This window comes from Elephantulus edwardii, unplaced genomic scaffold (assembly GCF_000299155.1).
Source record: "Elephantulus edwardii isolate Elephantulus edwardi_28Jun2011 unplaced genomic scaffold, EleEdw1.0 scaffold00012, whole genome shotgun sequence".
Lineage (NCBI taxonomy): Eukaryota > Metazoa > Chordata > Mammalia > Macroscelidea > Macroscelididae > Elephantulus > Elephantulus edwardii.
Window position 1 is genome coordinate 29,661,007 of NW_006399762.1, and position 13,553 is coordinate 29,674,559.

General features: G+C 37.5%; 1 protein-coding gene across 3 annotated transcripts in view; it reads left to right on the plus strand.

The window, feature by feature from the left end:
• TBCK (TBC1 domain containing kinase) overlaps window positions 1–13,553 on the plus strand; it is a 258,846-nt gene that overhangs the window by 169,244 nt on the left and 76,049 nt on the right. The gene's annotated exons all lie outside the window — the stretch shown is intronic.

The window sequence follows — 13,553 nt, forward strand, 5'->3', positions numbered from 1 at the left end:
CTGAAGAGGATATTGAATATGCCATGAACTGCCAAAGGGGGTGAAAAAAGCAAACCCACAAATCTGCTTTGGAGGAAGTACAACTAGATTGCTTCTTAGATTCAAGGATAGTGAAACTCCATCTCACATACTTTTGACGTAAGGGGCCAGTGCTTCCAAAAAATATACCTTCCTAGAAAAGTAGAGGGTCATTGAAGCTCAGAGTATAGGAAAATAGTATCTGCTTAACATAGCTGAGATGTTTAAGATTTAAGGTTTTGTAAACACTACAAGTAACACAGAGTTGTTATAACTAGAAATTATCTACATTGATCAGATATTTTATTCACAACGTAGCTTTTGGAATAAGGCTTATGTTTGAGTTAAAGATTGAAAAATTTAAGTTTGGTTCCAAATAATGCTTTTCCATGCAAATTTGATCAGTCCACATATCATGTCATCTTACTGTTAATCTAAATAAATTAAAAATTAGTTTCAGTATATTCATGGAATGGTATGAAGTGCTGTCAGATTAATTAAGAAGAATACAGCTGAGAAAGATGGATATTCAGTTAATGAATCAGATAAGGCATCATCTTAGACCAAATAAAAAGGAATCAATACAAACCTGCCCTAACAAAAATAATGTCAGTGCTAAAATAACTAAAAGGATTCAAAAAAATTATAAACTCACTATCAGCAAACTGATTCTTAAGAACACAGGAATTTATACAGGTAGCAGAGCTACCTATAAGCTTTATGAGGATGCAAATTTTTATGGGAGCAAACTGTAAATTCCATTTACATGGAGCAATTAGTGGGTTCTAATGGCTGACTTTTCATTTAGCTTAACAACACAACATACTGTGACACCAATTGCCATCACTAATTGTGAAATAAAACAACAAATTTAATTAAAAATCTGCAATTTAGTAATAATTTCATAACTCAGAAGTATTAAAATATGTCCTTATCAATGATTATTATGTAATAACAAAATGATATGTTGTTAGTTGCTATTACATTGTTTCTTACTCATGTGAAACTATTCATACAGAATGAAAGATTACCTGTGCTACTGTGACAACTATTGCTATATGCGAGCCCACTGTTGCAACCACTATTAAGGATTCCATCTCATTAAGGATTTTCCTCTTTTTGGTTGACCTTCTACTTTACCCTTTTCCACAGACTGGTATCTCCTATAATATGTCCACACTACATAAGATAAAATGTTTTTATCTTCTTTTCTAAGTATTATTCTCGCTGCACCTCTTCCAAGATAGATATGTTTGTTCTACCTGTGGGACTGAGTTTAGCCAGTGTTTTTTGCAAGCAATGTAAAACAAAAGTATCATGAATTCTTCTTCAGCACTCCTCATTCATTGTCCAGTTTTTGCATGTATCCTTTTTGTTGTTGTTAAACGCTACTGAATCCACTACAACTTAGAGAAACACTAACAATAACAGATCAGAATCTTACTCTATCTAGCACTATGCTCACAATCTCCTATATATTTGAGCCCATTGTTAAAGTCACTCTGCCATAAGTCCTTCTTGGCAGATTCTCCCAGTGTAAAACATCTGTTAAATTTTTGACTACTGCTACCATAGGTATTGATTGTGGATACAATTAAAATTAAATCATTGACTGTTTCTATCTTTGCTCCATCCATTGTGATATTTCCCATAAGTCAAGTAGTGAAGATTTTTGTTTTCTTGATTTTGAGATGTAATCCTTATGGCTTGATCCAATGCATGGTATTTTTACTTGTTTCCTATGCATCTGAATCACACTGAATAAGGTGGTGTGAAAAGTACAGAACTTGGACTCCAAATGCCACTAATTTACGTAATACTTTTCTAGGAAGATGTATTTTTTCGAAGCACTGGCCCCTTACGTCAAAAGTATGTGAGATGGAGTTTCACTATCCTTGAATCTAAGAAGCAATCTAGTTGTACTTCCTCCAAAGCAGATTTGTGGGTTTGCTTTTTTCACCCCCTTTGGCAGTTCATGGCATATTCAATATCCTCTTCAGGCCCACAACTTCAGCACCAAAAAGGCATCAATTTTTCAGGCTATACCTTGGCTACCATCTGGTTAGCTTTCGCTTTTTTGTTGGCCTTACAGCTGTTGATGATGTTGAAAATCCTGATTAATGGCAAACAGCATGTCCACATTTGGAATAGCTGGAGACTATTACCCAATGGGGGAACTAAGGCAAGGGATAGAAAAGTTACTCCCAAAAGTCTCTAACACCCCAATGCAGATGATGTTGTTGATTGCCTTCAAGTCGAGCATGACTCATAGCAACCCTGTGAACAAAAGAGTATGTATGGTTTTTATGTGTCATTGAGTTGCTTGCAAAGTATACAGCAGCTCTGAACCCTTCCCTGTCTTGCTCAATAACCCCAACACACTAACTCCCATCACCCCAGTCACTGTATCAATCCATCCCATCCGAGGTCTCCCTCTCCTGCGCTGTCCATCCACCCTTCCAAACATGATGTCCTTCTCAAATGCAGATATTAATACCAAATCATTATCATTATTAAAACGTTTATTACTTCTTTATTGGTGTATCTAATTATTAACATATAGGTTTTAGGTATATAGATTTTGGAAAAGATTGTGGTTTTAATATTCATATTGGGTTTTTTTAAAATTTTCTGTTTAGAAATTGACATTGAACGTTGTGTCCGGGAATCAATCAACCTGTTTTGTTGGACTCCTAAAAGTGCTACATACAGGCAGCATGCACAGCCTCCACGGCCAGCTCCTGATGCTGGAGTCAGAAGTTCTGCACCTTATTTCTCTACTGAAGGTCCAGAGCCTCTGAAGACAGATCTGGTATGGATTTACTGAGTTATTTTGTACACTGTAAGAAAAGACAAATGCTAAATTTAATATATCATAATGTCATTATCACTATTTAATAAGACCATTTATGTAATTTTAAACAAAGCTATTTTAAAATATTTATTAGTGTAATCATTTTAGAAAACCATTATGTTTATTTGATAATATAATTAGGGAGATTTTTTTACTGTACTTATCTAAGTAGCAAATTTCTTTTATTTATTTTTAGGGTCCCACTTATTCATTGTTAAATAAAAACCAACTCATAGCTGACACTCCAGCAGACTTTCTGATGCTATAAATTATACAGAAGAGATTGCCCATGTTTTTTCCCTGGAGAAGCTAGTTGATTCTCTAACTGCTTAACATTGGGTTGGCAAATGTTTATTGTTGTTTAACAAGATAATATTTTTGTCAAAACCTGGCAGTTCAGGTTTTTTAACAGTGTCATTTTACCAAATGTGATAGTTTTATACATATGGTCAACCAGTTTTTCAGTTGTAATACTTGATATATTTTAATCTCCCCAGTGTTACTACAAATATTTTCATTGTTTCTCTGAAGTTAAATTTAGTTAATGGAAAGTGAGAGCTTTTGAGATGCCTTAGTAAATTTAGTAGATAGACTTTCTCCTTTAAAAATAAGTATTCTAAAGATAATATCTTCAAATCTCATTATTTGTGAAAATTAAGCAACTTTTTTTTTCAATTAGGTACTTTTGTAGGTAGATTTTTTTATGTTCTTATAGTCATTTGTAAACTTCACTATTGACAGTTTACTGTTTCGTGTTTTAAAATATTTATGTGCATATGTGTTTTGATATTTTCTATCAAACTATAAAAATAACTATGCTTATGATGTAATACAAAGCATTTTTAACTATTCCATTCTCTATCTGTATAAAGATAGATATTAAGAGGAAAAGGTATGAATATGAAGGATTATAAGACATTTCACAACATGCTCAAATAGAAAACAATTATAGGACTCTGCACTGGCAAATAAATATTTGTATTTGGTTGCCTAAAAGTCATATCAACTTCCTATTGCTTTTTTGTGCCATTGAGTCACCTACGACTTATAGTGACCATAGCTCTGAACCCTGCCATTATCCTGGGCCAGTCTCAATGTCCAACACACCAAACCCCATTTCCCCAGATAACGATTCAATCCATCTCATCATGGGTTTTCCTCTCCTGAACTGTCCCTTCACTCTTATACATTTCCTTATCTTACGTGTTAGTTTCAACTCAATGGTACACAACAAAAAGGACCAATAGTGTGTGAAGATTTCCATTTCTTCCCACCTTCTCATTTATGCATATGTTGGTGCTAATGATGATATCCCAAAGACTCTGTTTTCATTCATTATTTTTTTCTGTTCCTCAAAGCAAATTATATCCATGGGCCTATCTTTGAATTTTCAATTTTTTTTTTCTGTCAGCCTACAACTCTTGGAGCACCACTAATGAAAACAGGACATTTTAAATAATACCATGTAACAACTTTGAAATTCAATGCCTACCTCCCTCCACAGAATTTTTGTTATTTGTTATGGTGCTGGTTGTTGTTGAAGTGGTGGTTGGTTTAAAAAGGAACAAAAAAATGTATTAGCACTTTATGAGATATTAGACTTTAATTTTGTGATAATGCAAAAGTGTATAAAGCTACTACTAATTTTAAAAGTAAGTAATGGTTTTGAAATTTTCCCCTTTCTCCTAAGTCAGAAATTATATCGTTGGTTAAAAAATCTAATTAGTTAAAATGCTATTAACCCCAAATCCTTTTTATATGTTATAAATTTCTCAGTGTTAAATATATTTGCCAAAAGCTTTGTGATACAAATGAAGTTCTTGAGTACTTTCAAATCACATATAATACTTCTCCATCAACAAGTTCTAAAAATACACTAGTATTTTTAGGTACTGTGAAGTTAACTATGACTTACAGAGACCCAAAGAACAACTGATCAGAACTTTTCCCAATCCTGTGCCATCTGTACAATCCATGCTAAAGCCCATTGTTATATGGATTGATACTAGAACAAAAACAGACTGGTTCTTTAGTTACATGAAAGTTTACACGTAGAATAGTGATTTAGTTCACATTTTGTAGAGTGTATTCCTTCTGATGAAATATTTCTAACATAAGAAAAGTAAAAAGATAGAAGCAACTCACAGCTGACCCTCTAAGACACTTTTCAAAGGCAGCAATCTCACAGGAGGAGATTGCTCATCTTTTTCCAAAAAAGCAACTAGTAGATTTGAACTATGTGCCTTTGCGTTGGTAGTGCAGCTCTTTACCACCAAGCCACCAGAGCCCTCTCTGGGGTGACTCATAGCAACCCTATGTACAAGAGCCCTAAACTCTGCTCTATCCTGTGCCAACCTCATTGTCTCTGATACACCTACATCCACTACCCTAATCACTGAGTCACTCCATCTCATCGAGGGTCTTCCTCTCCTGTGCTGTCCCTCCACTGTCCCAAATATGATGTCCCTCCCCAAGGACTGGACCCTCCTTGCAACAAGCCCAAAGAATGTCAGGTGAAGCTTCAGAATCCTTGACTCCAAGAAGCAGCCCAGATATACTCTCTCTAGGACAAACCTTATAACCTTATACTTAGTCTCCAGCCTGACATCGTTGCTCTTCAGTACTCAGGAGAGGTACCTCACTCCTGACTTTCCCAGTGCAATTTGTCTTTTAATTTTCTGGCTGCTAGTACTAAGAATGTGTGGAGCCAAGCAAACTAAAACTCTTAATAATCTCCATCTCTTCACCATCCATACTGATGCTGCTAATTGATCCAGTGGTGAGAATCTTTGTTTTCTTGATGTTGCACTTCAATCCATATTGAAGGCTGCAGTCCTTGACCCTCTGCAGCAAGTGATTCAGGTTTTCCTCAGTTTCAGCAAGCAGGGTTGTGTCATCTGCATAATGCAGGTTGTTGAATCTTCCACCAATCCTGATGCCACAGCCTTCCTCATAATGCCTAGCCTCCCGGATGATCTGTTCTGCATACAAATTGAAAAGGAATGGAGACAGAATACATTCCTGGCAGACCCCTCTTCCCAATTTTGAACGATGCAGTGTTTCATCACTCTGTTCTGACGACTGCCCTTGGTCCAAGTATAGGTTTTGCAAAGCACAGTCTAATGTTCTGGGATTCCTATTCTTCTCAGAGTCAACCACAGCTTATTCTGATCCTCACAGTCAAAAGCCTTTGCCTAGTCAATGAAGCACAGGTAGACACTCATCTGGTACTCTCTGCTTTCTGCCAAGATCTATCTCACATATGCTACTAATTCCAGTACTGTGATCTCTTCTAAACCCAGCCTGCACGTCAGATAGTTCTCTGTTGACATGTTGCTGCAGTTGTTTTCAGATAATTTTCAGCAGAATCTTTCTTGCATGTGATATTGTTCCATAATTTCCGCATTCTGCCGGGTCACCTTTCTTTGGAATGAGGACAAATATTGATCTCTTCCAGTCAGTTGGTCAGATGGTTGTCCTCCAGATTTCTTGACACAACTTAGTGAGCACATACAGGGCAGTGTGTGTTTGTTGAAATATGTCTATTGATATGTTGTCAACTCCTGGAGCCTTGTTTTTTGCCAAGTCCTTCAGAGCAACTTGAACTTCCTCCTTTGACACCATAATAATGTGCAATGTCAACTGGAACACAAAAGTTGGAAACAGGGAAGAATGATCAGTAGCTGGATAACATGGACTCGGTGACAGAAATGAGGCTGGAGATAGAATGATAGAACACCATCTGACTCTTTAATTCTGGATACATAATGAGGAGAAATTTTCTGGAGGAGGACATAAAGTGTGATGTAGCAACGGGCTAGTGAGGGCGAGGGGCTGGATAGAATTCCATTTTGTTGTTCATGAAGGTCACCGAGTCAGGGACAACTTGACAGCTGACCTATCAGCATTTATTGTCTTTACAGACCATAAACAAAAGAGCAAACATGTAGTTTATTAGTGGTGGATGGGGAATAAAAGAAGATAAAGAATACCAAGAAATGCAAGATTCTTAATACACGTAAAGGGTTGTTGCTTTACATGACAAGATCAGAGAGAACCTCCCAGAAGAAGTGGCATTTGAAAAAGAGAACCAAAAGGCAGTGAAAGAATTTGTTATGAAACATTTCCTAGAGGAAAATGTTTCTGGCAATTCATAGCCAATGTGAAGGACCAGAGGAGATAGCATGCTTTGTGTGCTGACAGTCACAGTGAGGAGATTATATGGAATAAGAAAGGAGATAAAGCTGCAAAAGTATCATTAGCCAAATCTTATGGTTCTTTCTTCTTATCTACAACTATACTTTGTATATTTTCATTATAAAACGTTAAACTCTTATACAAGACTTTCTCCACCCATAAGACTGCTTTCCATCCAACCACAGAAAACAACTTGTAATAAGTCTTTTAATTACTTTCTATTCATTTCATTATCAATTCTTCCCATTTTTTTATACTTTCCAAGAAAACAAATATATTATTTTCTAGATTGGCAGTAAAAGTATCAAGAGTTTAATCTAGTGAACTTTCTACCATTATTTTTCTCCTCCTTTAAGAAAACTCATAATTTTGATCTCCCACTTTAGTAAATTTTCTCCCTTAAGTTTTAGCAGCTTTTTCTTTTGTTTCTGGGCAAACTTAAACTTCCTTTCTGTTATTAACCAAGAACTTAATTATCTGAACCATCAGCTGCCTTTACCCAATAACCAAACTCTCATTGTGAAATCAATTCTGACTCGTAGTCATTAGGTTTTCAAGGCTGTAAATTTTTATGTGCAGAAACTGCCTCATCAAACTCCTGTGGAGCAGCTGGTATAGTTAAACCACTGAACTTTCAGTAAGTTTTACACTATCCTACCAAGCTCTTTACTACTTTCAATCTTCTGTTAAAATTAAAGTTCCTGAAGAATGAGAGTGATTTTTTTTTTATATTCTTATTGCTTAGCACAGTGACTGGCAAATTGTTGTTGTTAATGTGCTGTCGAGTCACTTACAGCTCATACCAACCCTATGCACAACAGCTCTAACTCCTGCCCTATCCTGAGACAATCTCATTGTCTTTGACACACCTACTCTTATTACCCCAGTTTAGTGTCAATCTATCTCCTCTAGCGTCTTTCTCTCTTGCACTGTTTATCCTTCCAAGCATGATGTCCTTTTCCAAGGACTGGTCCTTGCAACATGCCCAAAGTATGTCAGATGGAGTGTCAGAATCCTTGCCTCCAAGGAGCATCCTGGTTTCACCCTCTGCAGAACAAATCTGTTTTTTTCTATTCACAGTCCAGGGTATGTACAAAACTCTTCTCCAGTATCACAACTGAAAGACAACAATTCTTCTTCTGTAATCCTTAGTCTTTGTCCGTCTTTCTGATGTGTAGCAAGCAATTGCAAAGACCGTGGCCTAGCTCAGGCACACTTTAGTTTTTAGTGACATCGTTGGCTTTTTGCATTTGTGCTGCTAACTCAACCTAGACTTTCACTCATTGACTGAAAAGCTGTCTTTCTATAATTGGGGGATTGTGCCTTGTTAATCTGGCTTGGGACTGCTGGACTAAACCTGGACTTGCATTGCGTGATATTCTTTACCCCCTTACTCTCCAATCTATTTCCCTTATAAACCCCACAACTGTGAGTAAAGTCTGTGAGTCTTGCAACAAACATCGACCCAATAAATTGTGGAAAAAGGTGCAGGAGTATAGGGAGTGGCATGTCTGATCTTGTAGCTATTTTTATACTATGGATATTATTGATGGGGACAGTTCCTCTTCATGAAGTGGGCAGAAGTCAGACTTGGCCACCTCCTTGTTGTATCTGCTCCCTATACAGTTTTAAACTAAAAAATTTTATGTTCTTCACTAGTACTTTTCTATTTCTCTCTTAACATCAATGAAAGGTAGCATTGTTAATTCATATGTGATGATAAAGGTAGAAAGTGCATGGTCTTTATATATGAGTGTGTATGTAATATATATCAGTATAAACACAATTGTGCTAGAACATAGATTGCATCAGGAATTAAAAGTACCAAACTCTCCTATCTCCTTAAATTTAAACATATGTACAGTCTTACTTTAAGAGAAAAAAATAGAAGGAATTAATGACAACAACAAAAATTAAGAAAAATTTTTATATTAACTTTCCTTTTCTTCGCTTTCTTATTTTAATTATCATTTACTCAGTGAATATTTACAGCACTGGCAGTATAGTCTAAAGGGGATTGCACTGCTGTGCTAAAGACCATATATATCTGGCAGTTCTAATCCTCCCAGTGCTCAGGAGCAAAGTGAGCAATCTCCTTGTATGTGACTGACAGTCTCGGGTATCCATCGGAGGATCAGTTATGGACCAGTTTCGACTTGACATCAATGAATTAAAAAGTTGGAATAGTACATATTAACCTCAACTACATGTCATAATACTGAATGGTTTAATCACAGGAAAAGTGCACATTGGGGGAAGGTGTATCCTTTATCCATACATATTCTGTCTTTATGGTGAGCCAGTCATTCAAGAAGCTGTACTTTATAAAGCAGAATACAGCTTCAAGAAATATTGGAGGAAGAGTCATCAACAACCTCCATTATGCAAAAGGCACAATTTTTCTTGAATAAAGTGAACAGGACTTGAAACATTTGCTGCTGCAGAAGTTCAGAGATTAGGGCTTTCAATGTGTATTGCATCTCAATATAAAAAAAAAAAAACCAAACAAAATTTCTTACCTTTAAACCAATAGACAACATTGTGACAGATGGATAAAAGATTGAAGTGATTAACAATTTCCTTTTACTTGTATCCACCATCCACACCCATGGTGGCAGCAGTCAAGAAAACAAAAGATGTGTTGTACTGGGGAAATCTGCTGTCAAGGACCTCTCCCAAAAGCTAAAGAACAAAGATATACATTTAAAAACTAAATAAAGTGTACCTGATACAAGCCATGGTCTTTCCAATTACTTGAAATGCATCTAAAAGTTGGACATTGAATGGGAATGACTGAAAAATCGAAACCTGTGAGTTGTGGTCTTGGAGAAAAGTGCTGAATATCCTATGGCCAGACAAAAGAACAAGTCAGTCATGGAAGAAGTGCCAACAGGATGCTCCTTAAAAGCAAGCATGTTTAAACTTCATCTGACGTGCTTTGGGCAGGATGTCAGGAGAGGTCAGTCCCCGGAAATTACCCATGCTAGCAGAAGTGGGTCAGAGAAAAGGAGAAAGGTCACCCACAAGATAGACTGACCCAGTGGCCTAACACTAAGCACAGTGGGCTTGAGCATATCAGAGATCATGAGGATGGTACAGGGGAGAGCAAGGTTCAGATCTGTTGTCCATTGGGTCATTGTGAGTGGGAGCTGACTTGGTGAAATCTAACAGCAGCTCTCTGTCACATAATAATTTATTAAGGACTTCACAATAACAAATTTACTTCTTAACAGTGTCAACTACTTAATTTCTAAGTATCTTGTTCTGTATTGTACATGAGACTAGTTAGCTGGGAATATATTTTCTATCCAGTTAAAGGATAAGAAAAGCAGTGATTCCTCTGCCTTTCCCCAATACAACCACACTGTTTATTTTCCATTCTCAAATGTTGTTCCAAACAGAACTATTTACATCTAGCATTAGCAAGATTTCTGTTATTTTATATAAACTTCCTTTCATACAAAATATCACTTCCAAATTTCTATGTAGTTTAACTCAACATATCGAAAAACTGTTTTGAAAGGTGGAAATAATGCAGAGGGAGATTCATCAATAACCTATGTTATGCAGATGACAAAACCTTACTTGCTGAAAGTGAAGTGGACTTGAAGCATTTATTGCAGAAGATCAAGGAATGTAGACTTCAGTATGGATTGCATCTCAACAGCTTCATCTTGCTTGGATCCACAATTAACATCCTTGGTATGAGCAGTCAGGAAACAAGGAGATGCATTGCAGTGGAAAAACCTGCAGTTAGGGACCTTTCCAAATCACTGAGGAGTAATGATGTCCGTTTGAGGACTATGATGTGTCGATTCAAGCCATAGGCTTTCTGATTACCAGCTATGCATCTAAGACTGGACAGAGAAGAAGGATGATAGAAAAAGAATTGATGCTTTTGAGCTGTAGTATTGGAGAAGAGCACTGAATATCCCATGTATGACTAAGAGAGCAAACAGATGTCTTGGTAGGGTGTAGCTGGAGTACTCTTTGGAGTCAAGAATGATGAGGTTTTGCTTCACATACTGTGGACATATTGCTGTTGTTATGGTTGATTGCATTTCAGGAACGACTCATAGCAACCCCATGAACAAAAGACCTGAAACTCCTCTGCAACTGTTGACATTTATCCAAGTTCATAGGGCTTCCAGAAGCATGCTGTTTATGAAGTGGATGCCACTCCTGCTTCCAAACCTGTCATAGTATATTATTGTCGTTATGTGCCATTGAGTCACCTGCAAAGTATAACAACCCTATGTACAGCAGCTCTGAACCCTTTCCTTTCCTGAGACAGTCTCACTAATTCTGACACACCAACTGCCATTGGCCCAGATATTGTATCAATTTGGGGTCTCCCTCTCCTGCCCTGTCCAACCACCCTTCTGAGCATAATGTCTTTCTCCAAGGACCGATTGATTTCTCTTGACCTTGTGTCCAAAGTAAGTGAGGCAGAGCTTAAAAATCCCTACCTCCAAGGAGAGACTTAGTTTTACCCTCTTCAAGACAAAACTATTTGTTTTCTTGGCAGCCCAAAGTATGTGTAAGACTCTTCTCCAGAACCACAACTCGAAGGCATCTATTCTTCTTCTGTTATCCTTAGTCATTGTCTAACTCTCTGAAACATAACAACAGGTAATTGAGAGGGCACAGGCCTGGATTAGGCGCACCATTGTATCTAGACTGACATCGTTGCTCTTCAGCACTCTGGAAAGGCCCATGACAGCAGATTTTCCCAATGCAATTTGTCTTTGGGTTTCCTGACTGCTGGTGTTAAGAGTGTTGATTGTGGATCCGAGCAACTGTAATTGCTAACAACCTCAGTCTCTCCTCCATCTAATATGATGCTGCCAATTGGCCCAGTGAGAATCTTTGTCTTCTTGAGGTTGAGTTTCAATCCATATTGAAGACTATAGTCCTTGACCTTTTGCAGCAAGTGCTTTAGATCTTCTTCAGTTTCAGCAAGCAGGGTTGTGTTGTGTCATCCTCATATCATAGGTTGTTAATGAATCTTTCTCCAATCCTAATGCCACACTCCTCTTCATAAAGCCCTGCTTCTCTAATGATCTGTTCTGCATAGAGATTGAAAAGGCACGGGGATAGGATGCATCCCTGACGCACTCCTTTCCTGATTTTTCCTTGCTCTGTTCTGAGGGCTGCTTCTTGATCCAAGTATAGGTTTCATATAAGCACAATCAAGTGTGTTTGTTTGTTTTGGTGGCTTTTTTTGAAAAAAAAAAATTATTATTTTGTGTCTTTGTACAGTCAAATTGGATCTGACTGGTACAGGAGGTGATTGTACCTCCTTCTCCAGCAGAGCATCTGGTGGATTTGAACCTCTCTGGGATTGCAATACAGCTTCTTGCCACTAGCCTACCAGAGCTCGCCCAATCAAGTGTTCTTAAATTCCAACTTTCCTCAAGGTTTGCCACAATTTACTGTGATCCACACAGTTAAATGCCTTTGCATAGTCAATGAAACACTGACAGACATTCTTCTGGTACTCTCTGCTTTCTGCCAAGATCCATCTGACATTGGCTAGGAGGTACTAATTTTTGGAGAGGGAGTTGGCAAAGGAGAGGAGGACCCTAAAACAGGTGGTTTGACAAGGTGACTGCTGTGGGCATTTGTGTGTCAGAAGTGGAGGATGGCGCAGAACAAGACTAGGTTCAGATCTTTTATTCCTAGGATCACTATGAGCCATACTCGACTCGATGGCACCTAACAACAACAAGGTCAAAACGACAAGATTGTGTGGGAAGATAAATTCCAAAAAGTTATCTTAAAGTATGGTTTGGAATGAGGTGGAGTAAAAATAATATGACAACATAATTTAATATTCTTTATTTCTAAGTCAAAAAGCTCTGAATTAGTGTTGAATGTTTTTCATTGCTAAATGATATACCACTGGCACAATGGTTGAGCACTCAGCTACTAATCAGAAGGGTGAAGATTCTCTTCCATCAGCTCTTCTATAGGTTTGAACATCTGGCAATCTACTCCTTTAAAGACTATAGTCTAGAAAAAGGTAATTCTACTCTGTGATATTAGATAAGTATGACTTAAAATTGACTCAAAATCACACAGAAGCATCTTTTCATCAATAACCCTTCATATATTTCTCATTTTAGTTTTTTTCTTTCTATTGCAGCAGGCAGAAACTAAGATGGAAAATTTAAATGCTAATTTGTAGCAACAGTGTCTCTCTGGAGATTAAGGTGGGTCTGATACAGGCCATGGTCTTTGCAGTCACTTGTTATGCATCAGAGAGTTGGACAATGACTAGGGAGGATAGAAGGAGAATTGATGCCTTTGAGCTGTCTTGCTGAAGAAGAGTATTGAGGGTACCATGGACTGCTAAGAAAACAGATTCATCCTGGAGAGGGTTAAACCAGGCTGCTTCTTGGAGGCAAGGATTCTGAGGCTTCATCTGACATACTTTGGTCATGTTGTAAGGAGAAACCAGTCCTTGGAGAGGGACATCATG